This window comes from Lolium perenne, chromosome 7, assembly GCF_019359855.2.
Source record: "Lolium perenne isolate Kyuss_39 chromosome 7, Kyuss_2.0, whole genome shotgun sequence".
In the NCBI taxonomy this organism is placed as follows: domain Eukaryota; kingdom Viridiplantae; phylum Streptophyta; class Magnoliopsida; order Poales; family Poaceae; genus Lolium; species Lolium perenne.
Window position 1 is genome coordinate 216,878,403 of NC_067250.2, and position 27,753 is coordinate 216,906,155.

The window sequence follows — 27,753 nt, forward strand, 5'->3', positions numbered from 1 at the left end:
ATTGCGAAGGCAGATAAAGAACTTGTAGCTACTCTTCTAAAAACAAGTCTAAGCACAATTGAAAGAATTTGGAGAAAGGGGAGAGAACAAGAGATAAAGCAGCTAGAGGTTGATGTCTCAAATCAAAAGAAGGGGCGTTGTGGACGAAAGAGAGCAGATCTTGGTTTGTCAAGGATGCCTTCCATTCCTCTAAACAAAAGGTCTACACTAAGGGAACTTGCAAGGGAATTGGGTGTCGCCTATGCCACCTTGCAGAGAAGGTTTCAATGGGGTAAAATAAGACGGCATACAAGTACCCTCAAGCCAGCTTTGAAACCAGAAAACAAGATTGCTAGGCTCAAATTTTGCACTTCAATGATTGATCAAACAACAATAGCCGAGGCAGAACCATCTTTCCTTAGTATGAAGAACATAGTTCATATAGACGAAAAATGGTTCGACATGACAAAGAGGAGCAGAAAATACTATCTACTGCCGGAAGAACAAGACCCTGTGCGAACTATTCACAACAAGAACAGTATAGGAAAGGTTATGTTCTTAACAGCAGTGGCCAAACCCCGGTACAATGAGCAAAAAAAAGTCATGTTTGATGGAAAAATCGGAATCTGGGCATTTGTTGAAGAAACCGCAGCCAAGAACAACTCCAAAAATAGGTTGAAAGGAACGATGGAACTAAAGACCATCATAGTTACTAGAAACGTAATGAGGGAATTCCTTTGTGAAAAGGTAATTCCAGCAATTGCATATCTATGGCCTGATAATGAGGGGACCATCTTTATCCAACAAGACAATGCACGAACGCACGTTCTTCCAAATGATCCAGTTTTCCTAGCTGCTGTCAAAGAATCTGGACGGGACATTAAGTTGCTGCAGCAGCCTCCAAACTCACCTGACTTGAATGCCCTGGATCTTGGCTTTTTCAGCTCCATACAATCCCTGACAGTTCAGTATGCGCCTACCACACTAAAGGAACTAATTGAGTCGGTTGAGAAAGCCTTTGATGGTTATGATGTGGACACACTGGTTAGAGTGTTCATAACCCTTCAGACTGTCATGATCGAGGTGATGAGAGTTGAAGGAGATAACACATACGATATAAAACATATGGGAAAAGTGAAGCTACAAAGAGAGGGAAATCTACCAATGATTCTAGCATTTGTCACCCTGGAATCTCTGCATAATTGGGCCATCCAATGATTCGGCTATCTTCTTATTCTCCATCCTTCGATCCTATGGATGACAAGATCTCAGGGAAGCAGAGAAATTTCACTCCGGCCGCACCAGCTTCCTAACCAAAGATCATCTCAGGTTGGTCTACTCTGCGTCGACCTGGTATTCCAGTGTAAAGTGAAGTACTCCTTGCGAGCGGAGGATCTGAAAACTGAAAGGAACATCGCTGAATATTGCAAGAAGAATAAAACCAGCACCACCTTGTGAGCGGAGGATCTGCAGGAGCAGGACCGTGTGGGAGAAGCAGCATTGCGGGAAGTCCTCGGTCCCCTTCATGAACAGCACCGCCTTGTGTGCCCCCACCACCTTGTCCAGCGTCTCCCGCATGTCTGGGCTCGACGCGCCTATGGCTGCCGCCGCCAGGCACCGCACTGACCGGGCGCCTAGGCTCAGGCGCAGGGCCGGAGCACGAGGGTTCGGACGCCATGGCCTTGATTTGGGAGCACGAGGCGCAGGGCCGGAGCAAGAGGGGCCGCTCGAGGGAGCATGAGGTGTAGATCTAGCAGAGACGGCATGACGGCGATGCCTTGGACGGGAAAATTTGAACCTTTCCCGGCGGCAGTTTCTTCGCGAGCGGCATCAACGCTGGAGAAGGCGACGGGGGAGCAAGATGGTTGAAGCGCGGCAGGGGTAGGCAAGAAGGTGGCTTGGGGTGGAGGTGGGGCGGCGGGGGTGGCTTGGGGCGGAGGCGGAGGAGAGGGGCGGCGGGGGCGAGCGGCGTGAGAGCAGCCAGCGGAGCGGGAGGGATGACTGTCGACCGAGGAAGAAGACCAAACAACGAGATAAGCGGTGGGAGGACTTCCAATTTTGTCGGAAATTCACCAAGGGGGTTTTGGCAAAACGACCATCAAATCAAGTAAATCGGGCCGGAGGGAGTACAATTCTCTTCGGAATCAAGCCAAAGGGTTCATGAGGCTACCAGATGAAGATCATGAAGCCATGTATGGAAGGATTCTCACCGTTACCGATGCTTTCCGGAATGTGGGTGCCACCCACATCAATGACTCTTGGATCAAAGATAAGTACATCGATTGCATGATGCCGTTCGAACCCATTGATGTCAAGACTCTTTTTGGGAGAGAATGCTTTTCCTCTCTCACCTCTCAACAAGCGGTGCACGAGATGCAAGCCCTCAAGGTGCTCGAGCAAAACTCCCATGATTCTCGCAATCATGCCATTGGTATGTCAAGAGGGAACAATCTTGCCTTGACGGTCAATTCCGTAGAAGAAGTGAACCCTCAAGAACAATATAGGGCATCTTGGAGTTTGTCCTATCCGGAAGACTTGGAACTCCATGATGTCTACGCACACTCTTTTTCCTGTAGACAGTGTTGGGCCTCCAAGAGCAGAGGTTTGTAGAACAGCAGCAAGTTTTCCCTTAAGTGGATCACCCAAGGTTTATCGAACTCAGGGAGGAAGAGGTCAAAGATATCCCTCTCATGCAACCCTGCAACCACAAAGCAAGAAGTCTCTTGTGTCCCCAACACACCTAATACACTTATCAGATGTATAGGTGCACTAGTTCGGCGAAGAGATAGCGAGATGCAAGTGGTATGAATAAATACGAGCAGTAGTAACGGCACCAGAAAATAGCTTGATGCTACAACTGGCGTGTGGTTGATGGTGGTAATATTGCAGGCAGTAGAGATGCAGTAAAACAGTAAACAAGCAGTGATAGCAGTATTTGGAAACAAGGCCTAGGGATCTTACTTTCACTAGTGGACACTCTCAACATTGATCACATAACAGAATAGATAAATGCTATACTCTACACTCTTTTGTTGGATGATGAACACCACTAATTGTGTAGGATTACACGAACCCTCAATGCCGGAGTTAACAAGCTCCACAATATTCGATATTCATGTTTAAATAACCTTAGAGTGCACGATAGATCAACACAACTAAACCAAGTACTAACATAGCATGCACACTGTCACCATCACACTATGAAGGAGGAATAGATCACATCAATACTATCATAGCAATAGTTAACTTCATAATCTACAAGAGATTACAATCATAACCTACGCCAAGTACTACACGATGCACACACTGTCACATTTACACCGTGCAGGAGGAATAGACAACTTTAATAACATCACTAGAGTAGCACACAGATAAATTGTGATACAAAACACATTGCAATCATAAAGGGATATAAATAAGCACTTCACTATGCCATTCATAACAGTGAATAAGTATTCTGTGAAATATTGCCTAAGAGACCCACACGGTGCACACACTGTCACCTTTACACACGTGGGACAAGGAGTCTCCGGAGATCACATAAGTAAAATCCACTTGACTAGCATAATGACATCTAGATTACAAGCATCATCATATGAATCTCAATCATGTAAGGCAGCTCATGAGATTATTGTATTGAAGTACATAGGGAGAGAGATTAACCACATAGCTACCGGTACAGCCCTTAGCCTCGATGGAGAACTACTCCCTCCTCATGGGAGACAGCAGCTGTGATGAAGATGGTGGTGGTGTCGATGGAGGAGCCTTCCGGGGGCACTTCCCCGTCCCGGCGGCGTGCCGAAACAGAGACTCCTGTCCCCCAGATCTTGGCTTCGCGATGGCGGCGGCTCTGGAAGGTTTCTCGTACCGTGGCTTTTCCGTATCGATGTTTTAGGTCAGGGACCTTTAAATAGGCGAAGAGGCGGAGTCGGAAGGGCGATGAGGCGGTGACACACTAGGGGGCGCGGCCAAGGCCTGGGCCGCGCCACCCTATCATCTGGTGGCCCTGTGGCCCCCCTCTGGTTCCTCTCGGGTGTTCTGGAAGCTTCATGCAATTCTAAGATGCTGGGCATTGATTTCGTCCAATTCCGATAATATTTCCTTACTAGGATTTCTGAAACCAAAAACAGCAGAAAACAGGAACTGGCACTTCGGCATCTCGGCAATAGGTTAGTTCCGGAAAACACATAACATCATCATAAAGTGTGAACAAAACATGTAGGTAATGTCATAAAACAAGCATGGAACATAAGAAATTATCGATGCGTCGGAGACGTATCAGCATCCCCAAGCTTAGTTCCTACTCGTCCCGAGTAGGTAAACGATAACAAAGATAATTTCTGAAGTGACATGCTACCAACATGATCTTAATCATACTATTGTAAAGCATATGAGATGAATGCAGCGATTCAAAACAATGGTAATGCAATGAGTAAACAATTGAATCATATAGCAAAGACTTTTCATGAATAGTACTTTCAAGACAAGCATCAATAAGTCTTGCATAAGAGTTAACTCATAAAGCAATAAATTCAAAGTAAAGGCATTGAAGCAACACAAAGGAAGATTAAGTTTCAGCGGTTGCTTTCAACTTGTAACATGTATATCTCATGGATATTGTCAACATAAAGTAATATAACAAGTGCAATAAGCAAGCATGTATGAATCAATGCACAGTTAACACAAGTGTTTGCTTCTAAGATAGAGAGAAATGGGTAAACTGACTCAACATAAAAGTAGAAGAAAGGCCCTTCGCAGAAGGAAGCATTGATTGCTATATTTGTGCTAGAGCTTTTATTTTGAAAACTAGAAACAATTTTGTCAACGGTAGTAATAAAGCATATGCATTATGTAAATTATATCCTACAAGTTGCAAGCCTCATGCATAGTATACTAATAGTGCCCGCACCTTGTCCTAATTAGCTTGGATTACCTGGATTATCATCGCAATACATATGTTTTAACCAAGTGTCACAAAGGGGTACCTCTATGCCGCCTGTACAAAGGTCTAAGGAGAAAGCTCGCATTGGATTTCTCGCTTTTGATTATTCTCAACTTAGACATCCATACCGGGACAACATAGACAACAAATAATGGACTCCTCTTTAATGCATAAGCATTTAGAAACAATTAATGTTCTCATATGAGATTGAGGATATTAGTCCAAAACTGAAACTTCCACCATGAATCATGGCTTTAGTTAGCGGCCCAATGTTCTTCTCTAACAGTATGCATGCTCTAACCATTCAACTAGTGGTAAATCGCCCTTACTTCAGACAAGACGGACATGCATAGCAACTCACATGATATTCAACAAAGTGTTGATGGCGTCCCCAGGAACATGGTTATCGCTCAACAAGCAACTTATAAGAGATAAAGTGCATAAGTACATATTCAATACCACAATAGTTTTTAGGCTATTTGTCCCATGAGCTATATATTGCAAAGGCAAAGGATGGAAATTTAAAGGTAGCACTCAAGCAATTTACTTTGGAATGGCGGAGAAATACCATGTAGTAGGTAGGTATGGTGGACACAAATGGCATAGTGGTTGGCTCAAGGATTTTGGATGCACGAGAAGTATTCCCTCTCGATACAAGGTTTAGGCTAGCAAGGTTATTTGAAGCAAACACAAGTATGAACCGGTACAGCAAAACTCACATAAAAACATATTGCAAGCATTATAAGACTCTACACTGTCTTCCTTGTTGTTCAAACCCTTACTAGAAAATATCTAGACCTTAGAGAGACCAATTATGCAAACCAAATTTTAGCAAGCTCTATGTATTTTTCACTAATAGGTGCAAGGTATATGATGCAAGAGCTTAAACATGAGCACAACAATTGCCAAGTATCACATTATTCAAGACATCATACCAATTACTACATGTAGCATTTTCCGTTTCCAACCATATAACAATTAACGAAGCAGTTTCAACCTTCGCCATGGAAATTAAAAGCTAAGAACACATGTGTTCATATGAACCAGCGGAGCATGTCTCTCTCCCACACAAGCATTTATTCAAACAAAAACAAAAACAAAAACAAAAACAAAAATATACAGACGCTCCAAGTAAAGTACATAAGATGTGACCGAATAAAAATATAGTTTCAAGGGAGGAACCTGATAATTTGTCGATGAAGAAGGGGATGCCTTGGGCATCCCCAAGCTTAGATGCTTGAGTCTTCTTGAAATATGCAGGGATGAACCACCGGGGCATCCCCAAGCTTAGAGCTTTCACTCTTCTTGATCATATTGTATCATCCTTCTCTCTTGACCCTTGAAAACTTCCTCCACACCAAACTCAAAACAACTCATTAGAGGGTTAGTGCATAATCAAAATTCACATGTTCAGAGGTGACACAATCATTCTTAACACTTCTGGACATTGCCCAAAGCTACTGGAAGTTAATGGAACAAAGAAATCTATTCAACATAGCAAAAGAGGCAATGCGAAATAAAAGGCAGAATCTGTCAAAACAGAACAGTCCGTAAAGACGAATTTCTAAGAGGCACCAGACTTGCTCAAATGAAAATGCTCAAATTGAATGAAAGTTGCGTACATATCTGAGGATCACACACAAAAATTGGCAGATTTTTCTGAGTTACCTATAGAGAATTCTGCCCAAATTCGTGACAGACAGAAATCTGTTTCTGCGCAGTAATCCAAATCTAGTATGAACCTTACTATCAAAGGCTTTACTTGGCACAACAATGCAATAAAATAAGATAAGGAGAGGTTGCTACAGTAGTAACAACTTACAAGACTCAAATATAAAATAAAGTACTGTAGTAAAATAAACACATGGGTTATCTCCCAAGAAGTTCTTTCTTTATAGCCATTAAGATGGGCTCATCAGTTTTAATGATGCACTCGCAAGAAGTAAGCGTTGAAGCAAAAGAGAGCATCAAGAGGCAAATTCAAAACACATTTAAGCCTAACATGCTTCCTATGAAAAGGAATCTTGTAAATAAACAAGTTATGTAGGCATAATGCAATATGCATAGGAAAACTAGACAAGCTCAACTTCAAAATTTTAAGCATATAGAGAGGTGTTTTAGTAACATGAAAATTTCTACAACCATATTTTCCTCTCTCATAATAACTTTCAGTAGTATCATGAGCAAACTCAACAATATAACTATCACATAAAGCATTCTTATCATGAGTCTCATGCATAAAATTATTACTACTCCCAACAAAAGCATAGTCATTCTTATTAATTGTAGTGGGAGCAAATTCAACAAAGTAGCCATCATTATTATTCTTATCATCAAATATAGGAGGCATATTGTAATCATAATCAAATTTATCCTCCATAACAGGCGGCACCAAAAGACCACTATCATTATAATCATCATAAATAGGAGGCAAAGTATCATCAAAGTAAATTTTCTCCTCAATGCTTGGGGGACTAAAAAGATCATGCTCATCAAAACCAGCTTCCCCAAGCTTAGAATTTTCCATAGCATTAGCAACAATAGTGTTCAAAGCATTCATATTAATAACATTCCCATTAGCATGCATATAAAGTTCCATGGGTTTTTTAATTCTCTCTTCAAACACATCATGTCCTAATTCAAGATAAAGTTCATAAAGATCTCTCATATTTTTGTTGTTTTCCATTATGCCTAACTAGTGTAAACAAGAAACAAAAAGATGCAATTGCAGGATCTAAAGGAAATAGCTTCGAGTACTTACAACGGCGGAAAATAGCTTAGTAGCCGAGATCCGGAGTGTGAGTACCTTTTACCTTTCCTCCCCGGCAACGGCGCCAGAAAAGTGCTTGATGTCTACGCACACTCCTTTTCCTGTAGACAGTGTTGGGCCTCCAAGAGCAGAGGTTTGTAGAACAGCAGCAAGTTTTCCCTTAAGTGGATCACCCAAGGTTTATCGAACTCAGGGAGGAAGAGGTCAAAGATATCCCTCTCATGCAACCCTGCAACCACAAAGCAAGAAGTCTCTTGTGTCCCCAACACACCTAATACACTTGTCAGATGTATAGGTGCACTAGTTCGGTGAAGAGATAGCGAGATGCAAGTGGTATGAATAAATATGAGCAGTAGTAACGGCACCAGAAAATAGCTTGATGCTACAACTGGCGTGTGGTTGATGGTGGTAATATTGCAGGCAGTAGAGATGCAGTAAAACAGTAAACAAGCAGTGATAGCAGTATTTGGAAACAAGGCCTAGGGATCTTACTTTCACTAGTGGACACTCTCAACATTGATCACATAACAGAATAGATAAATGCTATACTCTACACTCTTTTGTTGGATGATGAACACCACTAATTGTGTAGGATTATACGAACCCTCAATGCCGGAGTTAACAAGCTCCACAATATTCGATATTCATGTTTAAATAACCTTAGAGTGCACGATAGATCAACACAACTAAACCAAGTACTAACATAGCATGCACACTGTCACCATCACACTATGAAGGAGGAATAGATCACATCAATACTATCATAGCAATAGTTAACTTTATAATCTACAAGAGATTACAATCATAACCTACGCCAAGTACTACACGATGCACACACTGTCACCTTTACACCGTGCAGGAGGAATAGACTACTTTAATAACATCACTAGAGTAGCACACAGATAAATTGTGATACAAAACACATTGCAATCATAAAGGGATATAAATAAGCACTTCACTATGCCATTCATAACAGTGAATAAGTATTCTGTGAAATATAGCCTAAGAGACCCACACGGTGCACACACTGTCACCTTTACACACGTGGGACAAGGAGTCTCCGGAGATTACATAAGTAAAATCCACTTGACTAGCATAATAACATCTAGATTACAAGCATCATCATATGAATCTCAATCATGTAAGGCAGCTCACGAGATTATTGTATTGAAGTACATAGGGAGAGAGATTAACCACATAGCTACCGTTACAGCCCTTAGCCTCGATGGAGAACTACTCCCTCCTCATGGGAGACAGTAGCGGTGATGAAGATGGCGGTGGTGTCGATGGAGGAGCCTTCCGGGGGCACTTCCCTGTCCCGGCGGCGTGCCGGAACAGAGACTCATGTCCCCCAGATCTTGGCTTCGCGATGGCGGCGGCTCTGGAAGGTTTCTCGTACCGTGGCTTTTCCATATCGATGTTTTAGGTCTGGGACCTTTAAATAGGCGAAGAGGCGGAGTCGGAAGGGCGACGAGGCGGTGACACACTAGGGGGGCGCGGCCAAGGCCTGGGCCGCGCCACCCTATCATCTGGTGGCCCTGTGGCCCCCCTCTGGTTCCTCTCGGGTGTTCTGGAAGCTTCATGCAATTCTAAGATGCTAGGCGTTGATTTCGTCCAATTCCGAGAATATTTCCTTTCTAGGATTTCTGAAACCAAAAACAGCAGAAAACAGGAACTGGCACTTCGGCATCTCGTCAATAGGTTAGTTCCAGAAAACACATAAAATCATCATAAAGTGTGAACAAAACATGTAGGTAATGTCATAAAACAAGCATGGAACATAAGAAATTATCGATACGTCGGAGACGTATCACTCCACTACAATGATCACATGGCCTTTCATGCAAAATCTTTTTGGGTTGACCCGTCCAAGGCCAAGGAAGACAACATCAAGAGAAACAACTCAAGTGGATTCACAAGCTTGGGCCCAAAAACAAGATCATGCTACAATTGTGGTGACAAGCGCGATTTCATCGCTTCATGCCCCTATGAGCATAGGGAAACTAATGGTGGAAGGCTCATTCCCAAGGACAAGAGCAAAGACTCAAAGGGCAAAGATTCAAAGGCCCCCAACAAGAAATTCTACAACAAGAGCAAGAAGGGCAAGAGGCCCCCAAGAGTTGTGCTAGTGACTAGGGAAGAATATTCTTCCGATGAAGTTGAAAGCTCTAGTGATGATGAAGAAGAAAGCTCAAAGGAAGTGGCTGCCATTGTCACTACCAACATTCCCTCTTCATCTCTCTTTGAATCCCCCAATGAGAATCCTCATATCAAGAATGCACATTGCTTCATGACAAGGTCCACCTTGGACACATCTATTGTGCTATCAACTCAAGAAGAATATACCTCCGGAGATGATGATTTTGATGATGAAAAAAATGCAACCTCTAATGGATTGGTTGTTCTTGCCTCCCTCTCCACTAACTCTTCATCACCAAGTGAATCCCCCAATGATGTCATTCATGTGGAGGATGAAAGTTGCCTCATGGCTAAATCTTCCGAGGTATCATCTTCTAACCCCTCTATGCCTAACATATCAAATGATCTAGGGGTTGATCTTGCTAGTCTAAAAGTGAAACAAGAAATGCTAGAGTTTGATGAATTCATTCTTAACTTACAAGGTGACACTAGAAAGCATGTTTCCAATCTCATGATTCGTCTAGCTCAACTAAATGATACTCTTGAGAAAAAATGTCAAATAGAGAGAGAAGACTCTCTTGAAATACATGATCTTAAAAATGCTTTTGAGGAAAGTCAAGAAACCATAGCTTCTCTTGAAGAAAGGCTAGAAACTGTTGAAGAGCCTCAAGATAAAATTAACAAGCTCACTAAAGCTAGAGATCTTGCTAGAGCTAAGACTAAAGTGCTTAAAAAGGAAAAAGCCAAATTTGGTGTTGATCATGAGAAACTTGTGAAGGATCTAGATGAACTAGACAAGGCTCATAAAGCCTTGAAGAGTGAATACTCTCTCCTCTCCAAGTCTAATGAGCAACTTCAAATTAGGCTTGCTTCATATGACATACCTAGTACCTCTACTCCTTCATGTGATCATGCAAATATTATTGAGGAAAATGCTAGGTTGAAGGATGAACTTGCTAAGGCCTCCTCTCCCCAAAGTAAACTTTCCTTGGATGACCTTTTGAGTAAGCAAAGGTCAAACAATGGGAAGGAGGGCCTTGGTTTTAATGCCAAGGCAAAGAAGGCAAACAAGCAAAAGGCCAAACCCGCACAAGAAAAGAAGAGAGCTATCACTAATGGTGAAGCCCCTAAGGGCAAAACCATTAATGATGATGATGCGGGAATTTCTAACCCTCACTATGTTCTATTTAAAGATTATTATGGTGATGTTTATGCTAAATATGTTGGCCCATATGATGGTTATGTTGCTTGGTCTATTTGGGTCCCAAAGACCCTTGTTACTAACAAAAGAGGACCCATTGAGAAATGGGTACCTAAATCCAAGAATTGATCTCATGTAGGACTATGCCGCCGGAGGTTCAAAATGGGTACTTGATAGTGGATGTACAAGTCATATGACCGGCGGCAAGAACCTCATCAAGGATTTGAGGACCAATATAAATAATATCACCTATTCCTTTGGCGATAATTCTACATCCGAGGTATTGGGTTTTGGCAAGGTTGTGGTTGCACACAACATTACTCTTGTGGATGTCATGCTTGTCAAAACCCTTGGTTAAAATTTAATTTCCGTTTCCACCCTTGGCAAGATGGGTTTCGCCGTCTTTATTTATAAGGATATTGTGGTCCTCTTGTGGAGCAAGACTCTAAAAGTCGCATTCGTTGGGTATCGCGAACATAACTTGTATGTGGTGGACTTTTCGGGGGCCACCACCTCAAGTGCGATGTGCCTATTCGGAAAGGCGGATGTGGGTTGGTTGTGGCATTGATGTCTACGCACGCTTCTATTCCTGTAGACAGTGTTGGGCCTCCAAGAACAGAGGTTTGTAGAACAGCAACAAGTTTCCCTTAAGTGAATCACCCAAGGTTTATCGAACTCAGGGAGGTAGAGGTCAAAGATATCCCTCTCAAGCAACCCTACAATTACGATACAAGAAGTCTCTTGTGTCCCCAACACACCTAATACACTTGTCAGATGTATAGGTGCACTAGTTCGGCGAAGACATAGTAAAATGCAAGTGATATGGATGAATATGAGTGGTAATAACAATCTGAAATAAATATGGCAGCAAGTAAACATGTAGTAGAACAGTAAATAAACGGTGATTCGGTATTTGGAAACAAGGCCTAGGGATCATACTTTCACTAGTGGACACTCTCAACAATGATCACATAATTAAATAAAGCTCTTCACTTGTGCTACTTTCTCACACTCTCTTGTTGGATAACAAACATCATTCATTGTGTAGGGCTATAAAAGCACACCTCAAGCCGGAGTAAACAAGCTCCACAACATCCGGAGTTCATATTAAAGTAACCTCTAGAGTGCATAATAGACCGTTGCAATTTAGACCGAGTACTAACATAGCATACACATTGTCAACAATAGCTATGAAATGGGGAATAGATCGCATCAATACTATCATAGTAATAGTTAACTTCATAATCTACAAGAGATTACAATCATAACCTACGCCAAGTACTACATGATGCACACACTGTCAACTTTACATCATGGAGGAGGAATAGACTACTTTAATAACATCACTAGAGTAGCACATAGATTAATAGTGATACAAAGCTCATGATCACATAAATATCACACCATGGGAGAGAGAGATGAACCACATAGCTACCGGTAGAGCCCTCAGCCTCGGGGGAGAACTACTCCCTCCTCATAATGGGAGACAGCAATGGCGATGAAGATGGCGGTGTTGCCAATGGAGATGACTCCGGGGGCAATCCCCCGTCCCGGCGGCGTGCCGGAACAGAGACTTCTGTCCCCCGAAATGGAGTTTCGCGATGGCGGCGGCGCCCCTGGAGTCTTTCTGGAGTTTCATCAATTGGTGTAGGGTTTTCGCGTCGCGAGGGATAATATAGGCGAAGAGGCGGCGCGAGGGGGTGCCTGGGGGCCCACCCCATAGGGCGGTGCGCCCCAGTGTGGTGTGGGGCCCTGGGCCTCCTCTCCGTCTCCCCTTCGGTGTTCTGGTCTGTCTCGGTGAAATAAGATGTTTGGCTTTTATTTCGTCGAATTCCGAGAATATTGCCCGAACAACCTTTCTGGAACCAAAAACAGCAGAAAACAGGAACTGGCACTTCGGCATCTTGTTAATAGGTTAGTTCCGGAAAATGCATAAAATCATTATAAAGTGTGAGCAAAACATCTAGGTATTGTCATAAAACAAGCATGGAACATAATAAATTATAGATACGTTTGAGACGTATCAAGCATCCCCAAGCTTAGTTCCTACTCGCCCTCGAGTAGGTAAATGATAACAAGGATAATTTCTGAAGTGACATGCTATCATAATCTTGATCAATACTATTGTAAAGCAAATGAGATGAATGAAGTGATTCGAAGCAATGGTAAAGACAATGACTAAACAACTGAATCATATAGCAATGACTTTTCATGAATAGTAGTTTCAAGACAAGCATCAATAAGACTTGCACAGGAGTTAACTCATAAAGCAATAAATTCTTAGTAGAAAGTTTTGAAGCAACGCAAAGGAAGATATAAGTTTCAGCAGTTGCTTTCAACTTCAACATGTATATCTCATGGATGTATATCTCATGGATGATTGTCAACACAAAGTAATATGATGAATGCAAATAAGCAAGTATGTAGGAAGCAATGCACACAGTTGACACAAGTGTTTGCTTCTAAGATAGAAAGAAGTAGGTAAACTGACTCAACATAAAGTAAAAGACAGGCCCTTCGCAGAGGGAAGCATATGGATTGCTATTTTTGTGCTAGAGCTTTTTATTTTGAAAACATAGAAACAATTTTGTCAACGGTAGTAATAATTCATATGTGTTATGCATAAGACATCCTATAAGTTGCAAGCCTCATGCATAGAATACCAATAGTGCTCGCACCTTGTCCTAATTAGCTTGGATTTCCATGGATTATCATTGCATTACATATGTTTCAACCAAGTGTCACAAAGGGGTACCTCTATGCCGCCTGTACAAAGGTCCAAGGAGATAGATCGCATTTGATTTCTCGTTTTTGATAGATCTCAACTAAGGACATCCATACCGGGACAACATAGAAAACATATAATGGACTCCTCTTTAATGCATAAGCCTTCAACAACAGATAATATTCTCATAAGAGATTGAGGATTAATGTCCAAACTGAAACTTCCACCATGATACATGGCTTTAGTTAGCGGCCCAATGTTCTTCTCTAACAATATGCATACTCAAACCATTTGATCATGATAAATCACCCTTACTTCAGACAAGACGAACATGCATAGCAACTCACATGATATTCAACAAAGGTGTAATAGTTGATGGCGTCCCCAGAAACATGGTTACCGCACAACAAGCAACTTATAAGAAATAAGATACATAAGCTACATATTCTTTACAACAATAGTTTTTAAGCTATTTTCCCATGAGCTATATATTGCAAAGACAAGGAATGAAATTTTAAAGGTAGCACTCAAGCAATTTACTTTGGAATGGCAGAGAAATACCACATAGTAGGTAGGTATGGTGGATACAAATGGCATAGGTTTTGGCTCAATGTTTTGGATGCACGAGAAGAATTCCCTCTCAGTACAAGGCTTTGGCTAGCAAGGTTGTTTGAAGCAAACACAAGTATGAACCGGTACAGCAAAACTTACATAAAAACATATTGCAAGCATTATAAGACTCTACATTGTCTTCCTTGTTGTTCAAACACTTTTACTAGAAAATATCTAGACTTTAGAGAGACCAATCATGCAAACCAAATTTCAACAAGCTCTATGGTAGTTCTCCACTAATAGGTGCAATCTACATGATGCAAGAGCTTAAACATGATCTATTTGAGCAAAACGATTGCCAAGTATCAAATTATTCAAGACAATATACCAATTACCACATGAAGCATTTTCTGTTTCCAACCAAGTAGCAATGAACGAAGCAATTTTCAACCTTCGCCATGAACATTAAAAGTAAAGCTAAGAACACCAGTGTTCATATGAACAAGCGGAGCGTGTCTTTCTCCCACACAAAGAATGCTAGGATCCGATTTTATTCAAACAAAAACAAAAATAAAAACATACAGACGCTCCAAGTAAGCACATAAGATGTGACAGAATAAAAATATAGTTTCACTAGAGGTGACCTGATAAGTTGTCGATGAAGAAGGGGATGCCTTGGGCATCCCCAAGCTTAGATGCTTGAGTCTTCTTGAAATATGCAGGGATGAACCACGTGGGCATCCCCAAGCTTAGACTTTTCACTCTTCTTGATCATATTGTATCATCCTCCTCTCTTGACCCTTGAAAACTTCCTTCACACCAAACTTCTCATAAACTTCATTAGAGGGGTTAGTACTCAAAAAACTTTAATCCACTTTGGTCCTGTAGTGACACATTGCAAGAACTCAATAAAACATTAGCTACAGCTTTCCAAGTCTAGAAAGCCTTGCTTAAAGTCCACAAGAGACAATGCAAAAAACAGAGACAGAATCTGTCAAAACAGAACAGCCAGTAAAAACAAATTTTTAAGAGGTACTTCCGTTGCTCAAATCAGAAAACTCAAAACTAATAAAAGTTGCGCAAATATCTGAGGAACACGCATGAAAATTGGCAGATTTTTCTGAGTTTCCTACAGAGAGACCTACTCAAATTCGTGACAGATAGAAATCTGTTTCTCCGCAGAAATCCAAATCTAGCATCAACCTTCTATTAGATACTTTACTTGGCACAACAATGCAATAAAATAAAGATAAGGAGAGGTTGCTACGGTAGTAACAACTTCCAAGACACAACAAAACAGTAGCAAAATAAAAACATGGGTTATCTCCCAAGAAGTGCTTTCTTTATAGCCATTAAGATGGGCTCAGTAATTTTAATGATGCTCACATAAGGATGAGAATTGAAGCAAAGAGAGCATCAAAAAGAAAGTATGAAACAAATTAAAGCCTAACCCGCTTCCTATGCATAGGAATCTTGTACACAAATAAATTCATGAAGAGCAAAGTGACAAGATTAGGAAGATAAAACACGAGTAACTTCAAGATTCTCAACATAAAGAGGGGAAACTTAATAAATTCATGAAGAGCATATAACCATGTTTCTCTCTCTCATAATAACTTTCAGTAGCATCATTGATGAAATCCACAATATAACCATAACTTAAAACATTCTTATCATGGTTCATATGCACAAAAGTATCATTAATTTTGGCATAAGAAGAACTCTTCTCATTAATAGTAATTGGAGCAGGATCATTATCAAGAATTTGAACATGATAAATAAGTTGCATACCAAGGGAATTGTTTTTGGCAATCCCATCATAACTATGACAAGTTTCATAAGGGTAATTATAACCTATGTCATAGCATTCTTTATAATAATTGTCAAAGATTGGAGGCATAGTGTCATCATAAGAAATAGAATAGTTATCCTCCACAGTATGTTCATATGTAACCATACCATCATTGTTACTAGAAGGAGATGTATCAAACATATAATCATTAGTAGCAAAATGATTTTCAAACACCTCATCCCCAAGCTTAGAGCTTTCTATATCATTATGGGAAGAAGCATGGATAGTACTAATACTATGGCAATTATTAACATCATCATTTTCAGAATTAGTTTCCCAGAGATTTTCAATATCAAAAGTAGTGTGCTCTTTCAAATCATGATCACTAATGTAGGTAAAGGGCATAGGAAGATCATTGTACTCAGATTCATTATCATAATAATCATTAGGAGCAACATACTTACGGTTACCTATCGTTATCTCATACAAGCGGGGATATGCCGTTACCTCTTTCTTTTTATTTCCCCTCTTCTTCTTCTTTTTCGTTCCCTTCTTCTTCTTCTTCTTCTTCTTTTCCTTCTCCTCGTTCCCTTCTTTAGGAGGAAGAGGCTTGAAGGGAGGCTTCTCCACATAACCTAATTTATTTCCATAAACAATAGAAGAAACTTGGGAGGATTCCTCCTTTTTATTAATAAGTTTAAAACACACAGCGGTCCTATCATATTTTGGAAAAGTGTCACCTTCTAAAATATTTTGTATGTAAGTATTTGTATGGCAATTATAAATGCAATAAGAAAGACACCCATGCAGGACACTATTAATATCAAGATCACTCATATTTAACAAAGAAAATTTTCCTGATAACTCTTCACACCACAAAAATAAAGTAAGTTCATCATGCTGATTGTGAGTAATTTCATCATCACAATACAAATTTGCAGCACTCATGGGGTTCGAATTATCATTGGAGGAGCATTGAAAATTAAAATGACCCACTCTATGTCAAAGTTCACAAATAAAAGGATAGAGGGCACAAACTTTTTCACCAAGATCATCTAGGGCCCTAGACCACTTTCTAGTTTTTTTCATTCCTATGATAGAAACAATATTCATCTTCGATTTGATTAATTCCACAAGGTCTACGCATTCCACAAAAATTAACATGCTTATAAGAAATATTATTTTCAGAAGTTTGGGCATGTTTATTGCAATCATTAACAACAATTTCATTTTCCATACAAGTGTCTTTAAAAGGTTCATGATACATTTACCAATTTTCTTTAGGAACATTAATATGAGAAGCAAAGGCTCTATATTATCGACCATAATTTGAGGATCAAGACCATATTTAGCACTAAGCTCTTGAAAATCAACATTTTCAATGAAAGACTTAATGCATTCATATTCATAGTTTATACCTGATTCTTTACCTTTGTCGTTCTCCCAATCTTCAGCGTTCTTCTGAATCCGATCAAGAAGGTCCCATTTAAACTCTTCTTTATTGCGCGTGAATGATCCAGAACAAGTAGTATACAGCAAGGTTTTATCTTGAAAAGAAAGTCTTGCATAGAAATTATCAATGATGATATTACCAGGAAGCTCATGAATGAGGCATTTGAGCATTAAAGACTTCAATCTCCCCCATGCTTGGGCAATACTCTCCCCATCATGAGACCAGAAATTATATATGTGGTTTCGGTCTTTGTGAATTTCACTTGGAGGATAGAATTTAGAATAAAATAGAGGCATAATATCCTCCCAATCAAGAGAATGTCTATTCTTCAGCAATTTATACCAATGCGCCGCTTTACCAGACAGCGACATAGAGAATAGTTTCTTCCTCACTTCATCCATAGAGATACCTGCACACTTGAATAACCCGCATAATTCATGCAAAAACAGTAAATGATCTCCAGGATGGACAGTTCCATCCCCTTCATAGCGGTTATCCACAACACGTTCAATAATTTTAATAGGTATTTTATATGGAATACTTTCAATGGGTGGATTTAAAATATCACAAGCATCATTAGAGTTATCGCATATGGGAGATAAAGTATTGTGAGAGCAAATTTTCTCCCCTAAAGCTGGGAAGCTAAAAAGATCATAAAAACTAGCTTCCCCGAGCTTAGACTTTTCCATAACATTAGCAGTAATTGCGTTCATACTAATAAAATTGCTACTAGCATGCAAATAAGGTTCCATAGGATTTTTAATTTTCGCATCACACAATTCATGTCTTAACTCAGGAAATACATTAAAAAGCTCACTGTTGTTTTCCATTATGCCTAACTAGTGAAAAATAAAAACAAGAAACAAAAAGATGCAATTGCAGGATCTAAAGGAAATAGCTTCGAGCACTCACACACCGGCAACAATGCTAGGAAATAGCTTAGTAGTCGGAGGATGTGAATACCTTTTACCTTACCTCCCCGGCAACGGCGCCAGAAAATAGCTTGATGTCTACGCACACTTCTATTCCTATAGACAGTGTTGGGCCTCCAAGAGCAGGGGTTTGTAGAGCAGCAGCAAGTTTCCCTTAAGTAAATCACCCAAGGTTTATCGAACTCAGGGAGGTAGAAGTCAAAGATATCCCTCTCAAGCAACCCTGCAATTACGATACAAGAAGTCTCTTGTGTCCCCAACACACCTAATACACTTGTCAGATGTATAGGTGCACTAGTTCGGCGAAGAGATAGTAAAATGCAAGTGATATGGATGAATATGAGTGGTAATAACAATCTGAAATAAATATGGCAGCAAGTAAACATGCAGTAGAACAATAAATAAACGGTGATTCGGTATTTGGAAACAAGGCCTAGGGATCATACTTTCACTAGTGGACACTCTCAACAATGATCGCATAATTAAATAAAGCTCTTCACTTGTGCTACTTTCTCACACTCTCTTGTTGGATAACAAACACCATTCATTGTGTAGGGCTATAAAAGCACACCTCAAGCCGGAGTAAACAAGCTCCACAACATCCGGAGTTCTTATTAAAGTAACCTCAAGAGTGCATAATAGACCGTTGCAATTTAGACCGAGTACTAACATAGCATACACACTGTCAACAATATCTATGAAAGGGGGGAATAGATCGCATCAATACTATCATAGTAATAGTTAACTTCATAATCTACAAGAGATTACGATCATAACCTACGCCAAGTACTACATGATGCACACACTGTCAATTTTACATCATGGAGGAGGAATAGACTACTTTAATAACATCACTAGAGTAGCACATAGATTAATAGTGATACAAAGCTCATGATCACATAAAGATCACACCATGGGAGAGAGAGATGAACCACATAGCTACCGGTAGAGCCCTCAGCCTCGGGGGAGAACTACTCCTTCCTCATCATGGGAGATAGCAACGACGATGAAGATGGCGGTGGTGTCGATGGAGATGACTCAGGGGGCAATTCCCCGTCCCGGCGGCGTGCCGGAACAGAGACTTCTGTCCCCCGAAATGGAGTTTCGCGATGGCAGCGGCGCCCCTGGAGTCTTTCTGGAGTTTCGTCAATTGGTGTAGGGTTTTCGTGTCGCGAGGGATAATACAGGCGAAGAGGCGGCGCGAGGGGTTGCCTGGGGGGCCCACCCCATAGGGCTGCGCGCCCCCTGATGTCTACTCACACTTCTTTTCCTGTAGACAGTGTTGGGCCTCCAAGAGCAGAGGTTTGTAGAACAACAGCAAGTTTTCCCTTAAGTGGATCACCCAAGGTTTATCGAACTGAGGGAGGAAGAGGTCAAAGATATCCCTCTCAAGCAACCCTGCAATCACGATACAAGAAGTCTCTTGTGTCCCCATCACACCCAATACACTTGTCAGATGTATAGGTGCACTAGTTCGGCGAAGAGATAGTGAAATACAAGTGGTATGAATGAATATGAGCAGTAGTAACGGCGCCAGAAAATAGCTTGCTGGCGTGCACTTGATGGTGGTAATATTGCAGGAAGTAAAGATGCAGTAGAACAGTAAATAAGCGATGATTGCAGTATTTGGAAACAAGGCCTAGGGATCATACTTTCACTAGTGGACACTCTCAACATTGATCACATAATAAAACCACACTACACTCTCTTGTTGGATGATGAACACCATTAATTGTGTAGGGCTACAAGAGCACCTCAATGCCGAAGTTAACAAGCTCCACAACAGTCGATGTTCATATTTAAGTAACCTTAGAGTGCATGATAGACCAACGCAATTATACCGAGTACTAACATAGCATGCACACTGTCACCATCATACTATGAAAGGAGGAATAGATCACATCAATACCATCATAGTAATAGTTAACTTCACAATCTACAAGAGATCACAATCATAAACTACGCCAAGTACTACATGATGCACACATTGTCACCATTACATCATGGAGGAGGAATAGAGTACTTTAATAACATCACTAGAGTAGCACATAGATTAATAGTGATACAAAGCTCATCATATGAATCTCAATCATGTAAGGCAGCTCATGAGATCATTGTATTGAAGTACATAGGAGAGAGATTAACCACATAGCTACCGGTACAGCCCTTAGCCTCGATGGAGAACTACTTTCTCCTCATGGGAGACAGCAGCGTTGATGAAGATGGCGGTGATGTCGATGGAGATGCCTTCCGGGGGCACTTCCCCGTCCCGGCGGCGTGCCGGAACAGAGACTTCTGTCCCCAAGATCTTGGCTTTGCGATGGCGGCGGCTCTGGAAGGTTTCTCGTACCGTGGCTTATTCCTCTCGAAGATTTAGGTCAGGGGGCTTCTTATAGGCGAAGAGGCGGAGTCGGAAGGCTGGCGGGGCCACCACACAGTAGGGCGGCGCGCCTGGCTCCTTGGCCGCGCCGCCCACACGTGTGGGCCCCCTGTGGCCCTCCTCTGGTCCCTCTCGGGTGTTCTAGAAGCTTCGTGGAATTATAAGATACTGAGCGTTGATTTCGTCCAATTCCGAAAATATTTCCTTACTAGGATTTCTGAAACCAAAAACAGCAGAAAACAGGAACTGGCACTTCGGCATCTCGTCAATAGGTTAGTTCCGGAAAATGCATAAATATGACATAAAGTATGTATAAAACATGTAGATATTGTCATAAAACAAGCATGGAACATCAGAAATTATAGATACGTTGGATACGTATCAGCATCCCCAAGCTTAGTTCCTACTCGTCCTCGAGTAGGTAAACGATAACAAAGATAATTTCTGAAGTGACATGCTACCAACATAATCTTGATCCAATAATAATGTAAAGCATATGAACTGAGATCAAATCACTCAAAGCAAATGTCTATATTGATATAAGAGATGATAATGCAAGAGTTAAACAAGCTAGAAGTTTTCATGAACTATTGCTTCAAAGACATGAAACCGTACAAAGTTCATTAAAAATGTGTTAAGTATTCAGTGTAGAAGTTCTATCCTTCATTCCAAGCATCAAGTAAATTTTCACAACATAAGAAGGATTCAGTCAAGTAAACATAAACATGAACGTCATGAATCAACTGTTTCGAAGTCTACTCAACCGGTGAGCGCAAGCATTTGGTATTAGCACGAGGATGTTATGGCATAAAGAACGTTAATGGGGGTTTGGAAGGCCAAATGGAAGAAAGGCTTGCAAAGCTATAAGTGATTATTGGACAAGAGGAAGTCTTATAATCGAAGCTATGTAAGGAGTAGTGATTGCCATGCAACGGATGCACATAGAGCTATATGTGTATGAAAGCTCTCCAATAGAACTAGTGGGGGTGCATCCAACTTGGTTGCTCACGAAGACCTAGAGCACTGATGGCGTGTAACTCACACGTTCGTTGGGAACCCCAAGAGGAAGGTATGATGCGCACAGCAGCAAGTTTTCCCTCAGAAAGAAACCAAGGTTTATCGAACCAGGAGGAGCCAAGAAGCACGTTGAAGGTTGATGGCGGCGGGATGTAGTGCGGCGCAACACCAGGGATTCCGGCGCCAACGTGGAACCTGCACAACACAACCAAAGTACTTTGCCCCAACGAAACAGTGAGGTTGTCAATCTCACCGGCTTGCTGTAACAAAGGATTAACCGTATTGTGTGGAAGATGATTGTTTGCGTAAAAACAGAAACAAGTATTGCAGTAGATTGTATTTCAGTAAAGAGAATTGGACCGGGGTCCACAGTTCACTAGAGGTGTCTCTCCCATAAGACAAACAGCATGTTGGGTGAACAAATTACAGTTGGGCAATTGACAAATAAAGAGAGCATGACCATGCACATACATATCATGATGAGTATAGTGAGATTTAATTGGGCATTACGACAAAGTACATAGACCGCCATCCAACTGCATCTATGCCTAAAAAGTCCACCTTCAGGTTATCATCCGAACCCCTTCCAGTATTAAGTTGCAAAGCAACAGACAATTGCATTAAGTATGGTGCGTAATGTAATCAACAACTACATCCTTAGACATAGCATCAATGTTTTATCCCTAGTGGCAACAACACAACACAACCTTAGAACTTTCTCACATCGTCCCTGTGTCAATGCAGCATGAACCCACTATCGAGCATAAATACTCCCTCTTGGAGTTACAAGCATCTACTTGGCCAGAGCATCTACTAGTAACGGAGAGCATGCAAGATCATAAACAACACATAGATATAACTTTGATAATCAACATAACAAGTATTCTCTATTCATCGGATCCCAACAAACGCAACATATAGAATTACAGATAGATGATCTTGATCATGTTAGGCAGCTCACAAGATCCGACAATGATAGCACAATGGGGAGAAGACAACCATCTAGCTACTGCTATGGACCCATAGTCCAGGGGTAGACTACTCACACATCACTCCGGAGGCGACCATGGCGGCGTAGAGTCCTCCGGGAGATGATTCCCCTCTCCGGCAGGGTGCCGGAGGCGATCTCCTGGATCCCCCGAGATGGGATCGGCGGTGGCGGCGTCTCAGTAAGGTTTTCCGTATCGTGGCTCTCGGCATCGGGGGTTTCGTCACGGAGGCTTTAAGTAGGCGGAAGGGCAAGTCGGAGGGGGCCCAGGGGCCCCACACCTTTGGCCGGCGTGGCCCGGGGGGGGGGCCGCGCCGCACTAGGGTTTGGGCACCCTGTGGCCCCACTTCGTTTCGTCTTCGGACTTCTGGAAGCTTCGTGGAAAAATAGGCCCCTGGGCGTTGATTTCGTCCAATTCCGAGAATATTTCCTTACTAGGATTTCTGAAACCAAAAACAACAGAAAACAGCAACTGGCACTTTGGCATCTTGTTAATAGGTTAGTTCCAGAAAATGCACGAATATGACATAAAGTGTGCATAAAACATGTAGATAACATCAATAATGTGGCATGGAACATAAGAAATTATCGATACGTCGGAGACGTATCAGCATCCCCAAGCTTAGTTCTGCTCGTCCCGAGCAGGTAAAACGATAACATAGATAATTTCTGGAGTGACATGCCATCATAATCTTGATCATACTATTTGTAAAGCATATGTAGTGAATGCAGCGATCAAAACAATGTATATGACATGAGTAAACAAGTGAATCACATAGCAAAGACTTTTCATGAATAGCACTTCAAGACAAGCATCAATAAGTCTTGCATAAGAGTTAACTCATAAAGCAATAATTCATAGTAAAAGCATTGAAGCAACACAAAAGAAGATTAAGTTTCAGCGGTTGCTTTCAACTTGTAACATGTATATCTCATGGATATTGTCAACATAGAGTAATATAATAAGTGCAATAAGCAAGTATGTAGGAATCAATGCACAGTTCACGCAAGTGTTTGCTTCTTGAGGTGGAGAGAAATAGGTGAACTGACTCAACATTGAAAGTAAAAGAATGGTCCTCCATAGAGGAAAAGCATCGATTGCTATATTTGTGCTAGAGCTTTGATTTTGAAAACATGAAACAATTTTGTCAACGGTAGTAATAAAGCATATGTATCATGTAAATTATATCTTACAAGTTGCAAGCCTCATGCATAGTGTACTAATAGTGCCCGCACCTTGTCCTAATTAGCTTGGACTACCGGATCATCACAATGCACATGTTTTGACCAAGTGTCACAAAGGGGTACCTCTATGCCGCCTGTACAAAGGTCTAAGGAGAAAGCTCGCATTGGATTTCTCGCTATTGATTATTCTTCAACTTAGACATCCATACCGGGACAACATAGACAACAGATAATGGACTCCTCTTTTATGCATAAGCATGTAACAGCAATTAATAATTTTCTCATTTGAGATTGAGGATATTTGTCCAAAACTGAAACTTCCACCATGGATCATGGCTTTAGTTAGCGGCCCAATGTTCTTCTCTAACAATATGCATGCTTAACCATAAGGTGGTAGATCTCTCTTACTTCAGATAAGACGGACATGCATAGCAACTCACATGAAATTCAACAAAGAGTAGTTGATGGCGTCCCCAGTGAACATGGTTATCGCACAACAAGCAACTTAATAAGAGATAAAGTGCATAATTACATATTCAATACCACAATAGTTTTTAAGCTATTTGTCCCATGAGCTATATATTGCAAAGGTGAATGATGGAATTTTAAAGGTAGCACTCAAGCAATTTACTTTGGAATGGCGGAAAATACCATGTAGTAGGTAGGTATGGTGGACACAAATGGCATAGTGGTTGGCTCAAGTATTTTGGATGCATGAGAAGTATTCCCTCTCGATACAAGGTTTAGGCTAGCAAAGCTTATTTGAAACAAACACAAGGATGAACCGGTGCAGCAAAACTCACATAAAAGACATATTGAAAACATTATAAGACTCTACACCGTCTTCCTTGTTGTTCAAACTCAATACTAGAAATTATCTAGACCTTAGAGAAACCAAATATGCAAACCAAATTTAAGCATGCTCTATGTATTTCTTCATTAATAGGTGCAAAGCATATGATGCAAGAGCTTAATCATGAGCACAACAATTGCCAAGTATCACATTACCCAAGACATTTATAGCAAGTACTACATGTATCATTTTCCAATTCCAACCATATAACAATTTAACGAAGGAGAAACTTCGCCATGAATACTATGAGTAGAAACCAAGGACATACTTGTCCATATGCAACAGCGGAGCGTGTCTCTCTCCATAAAGTGAATGCTAGGATCCATTTTATTCAAACAAAACAAAAAAAACAAAAACAAACCGACGCTCCAAGCAAAGCACATAAGATGTGATGGAATAAAAATATAGTTTCAGGGGAGGAACCTGATAATGTTGTCGATGAAGAAGGGGATGCCTTGGGCATCCCCAAGCTTAGACGCTTGAGTCTTCTTAGAATATGCAGGGGTGAACCACCGGGGCATCCCCAAGCTTAGAGCTTTCACTCTCCTTGATCATGTTGCATCATACTCCTCTCTTGATCCTTGAAAACTTCCTCCACACCAAACTCGAAACAACTTATTAGAGGGTTAGTGCACAATAAAAATTAACATATTCAGAGGTGACACAATCATTCTTAACACTTCTGGACATTGCATAATGCTACTGGACATTAGTGGATCAAAGAAATTCATCCAACATAGCAAAAGAGGCAATGCGAAATAAAAGGCAGAATCTGTCAAAACAGAACAGTTCGTATTGACGAATTTTAAAATGGAACCAGACTTGCTCAAATGAAAATGCTCAAATTGAATGAAAGTTGCGTACATATCTAAGGATCATGCACGTAAATTGGCTTAATTTTCTGAGCTACCTACAGGGAGGTAGGCCCAGATTCGTGACAGCAAAGAAATCTGGAACTGCGCAGTAATCCAAATCTAGTACTTACTTTTCTATCAAAAACTTTACTTGGCACAATAAAACACAAAACTAAGATAAGGAGAGGTTGCTACAGTAGTAAACAACTTCCAAGACACAAAATAAAAACAAAGTACTGTAGGTAAAAAACATGGGTTGTCTCCCATAAGCGCTTTTCTTTAACGCCTTTCAGCTAGGCGCAGAAAGTGTGTATCAAGTATTATCAAAGGGTGGTGCATTCTCAGCGGGGTGCGGAGTTTTCTCAACCAGGCATAATATATTAGATACGTAAGTTTTAGCATCTCCCTTTTCATTAGTCTTAGGCGTGCTACTCTCATCAAACAAATTTTCAGGAACAAGCCAAGCATAGTTATTTTCTAGTGCATCATTCATAGCTAAGAGTTTACATGGTATTGGTGCTTTGATCTCCCCACCATCATCAATATTATTAGTGTATCTTATTCTATCCTTTTCCATCTTCTCAAGGGTACTGGCAAAGTTGGTATAGGAACATAGCATATTATATTTAGTGAAAACTTTTCTAGCTTCTCTCGCTATTCCCCCAAATTCTTTAAGAAGGGTTTCTAATACAAAATCTTTCTTTTCTCCTTCTTCCATATCACTGAGTGTAAGAAACATATGTTGAATCACAGGATTAAGATTAACAAATCTAGCTTCTAACGCGTGTACTAAAGAAGCAACAGCCATTTCATAAGTGGGGGCAAGTTCTACCAAGTGTCTATCTTCAAAATCTTCGACCGTACTAATATGAGTGAATTTTTTTTCTATATTGTCTTTCCCAAGGATAGACCCTCGGCCTACCGGTACATCTTTAAGAACAAACTTAGGAGGAAACATGATGAAATAAGTAAAGTAAATGCAAGTAAACTAATTTTTTTGTGTTTTTGATATAGCAAACAAGATAGCAAATAAAGTAAAACTAGCAACTAATTTTTTTGTATTTTGATTTAGTGCAGCAAACAAAGTAGTAAATAAAACTAAGCAAGACAAAAAACAAAGTAAAGAGATTGAGAAGTGGAGACTCCCCTTGCAGCGTGTCTTGATCTCCCCGGCAACGGCGCCAGAAATCTAGCTTGATGGCGTGTAACTCACACGTTCGTTGGGAACCCCAAGAGGAAGGTATGATGCGCACAGCAGCAAGTTTTCCCTCAGAAAGAAACCAAGGTTTATCGAACCAGGAGGAGCCAAGAAGCACGTTGAAGGTTGATGGCGGCGGGATGTAGTGCGGCGCAACACCAGGGATTCCGGCGCCAACGTGGAACCTGCACAACACAACCAAAGTACTTTGCCCCAACGAAACAGTGAGGTTGTCAATCTCACCGGCTTGCTGTAACAAAGGATTAACCGTATTGTGTGGAAGATGATTGTTTGCAGAAAACAGTAAAACAGTATTGCAAGAGATTGTATTTCAAGAAAGAGAATTGGACCGGGGTCCATAGTTCACTAGAGGTGTCTCTCCCATAAGACAAACAGCATGTTGGGTGAACAAATTACAGTTGGGCAATTGACAAATAAAGAGAGCATGACCATGCACATACATATCATGATGAGTATAGTGAGATTTAATTGGGCATTACGACAAAGTACATAGACCGCCATCCAACTGCATCTATGCCTAAAAAGTCCACCTTCAGGTTATCATCCGAACCCCTTCCAGTATTAAGTTGCAAAGCAACAGACAATTGCATTAAGTATGGTGCGTAATGTAATCAACAACTACATCCTTAGACATAGCATCAATGTTTTATCCCTAGTGGCAACATCACAACACAACCTTAGAACTTTCTGTCACTGTCCCAGGTGTCAATGCAGGCATGAACCCACTATCGAGCATAAATACTCCCTCTTGGAGTTACAAGCATCTACTTGG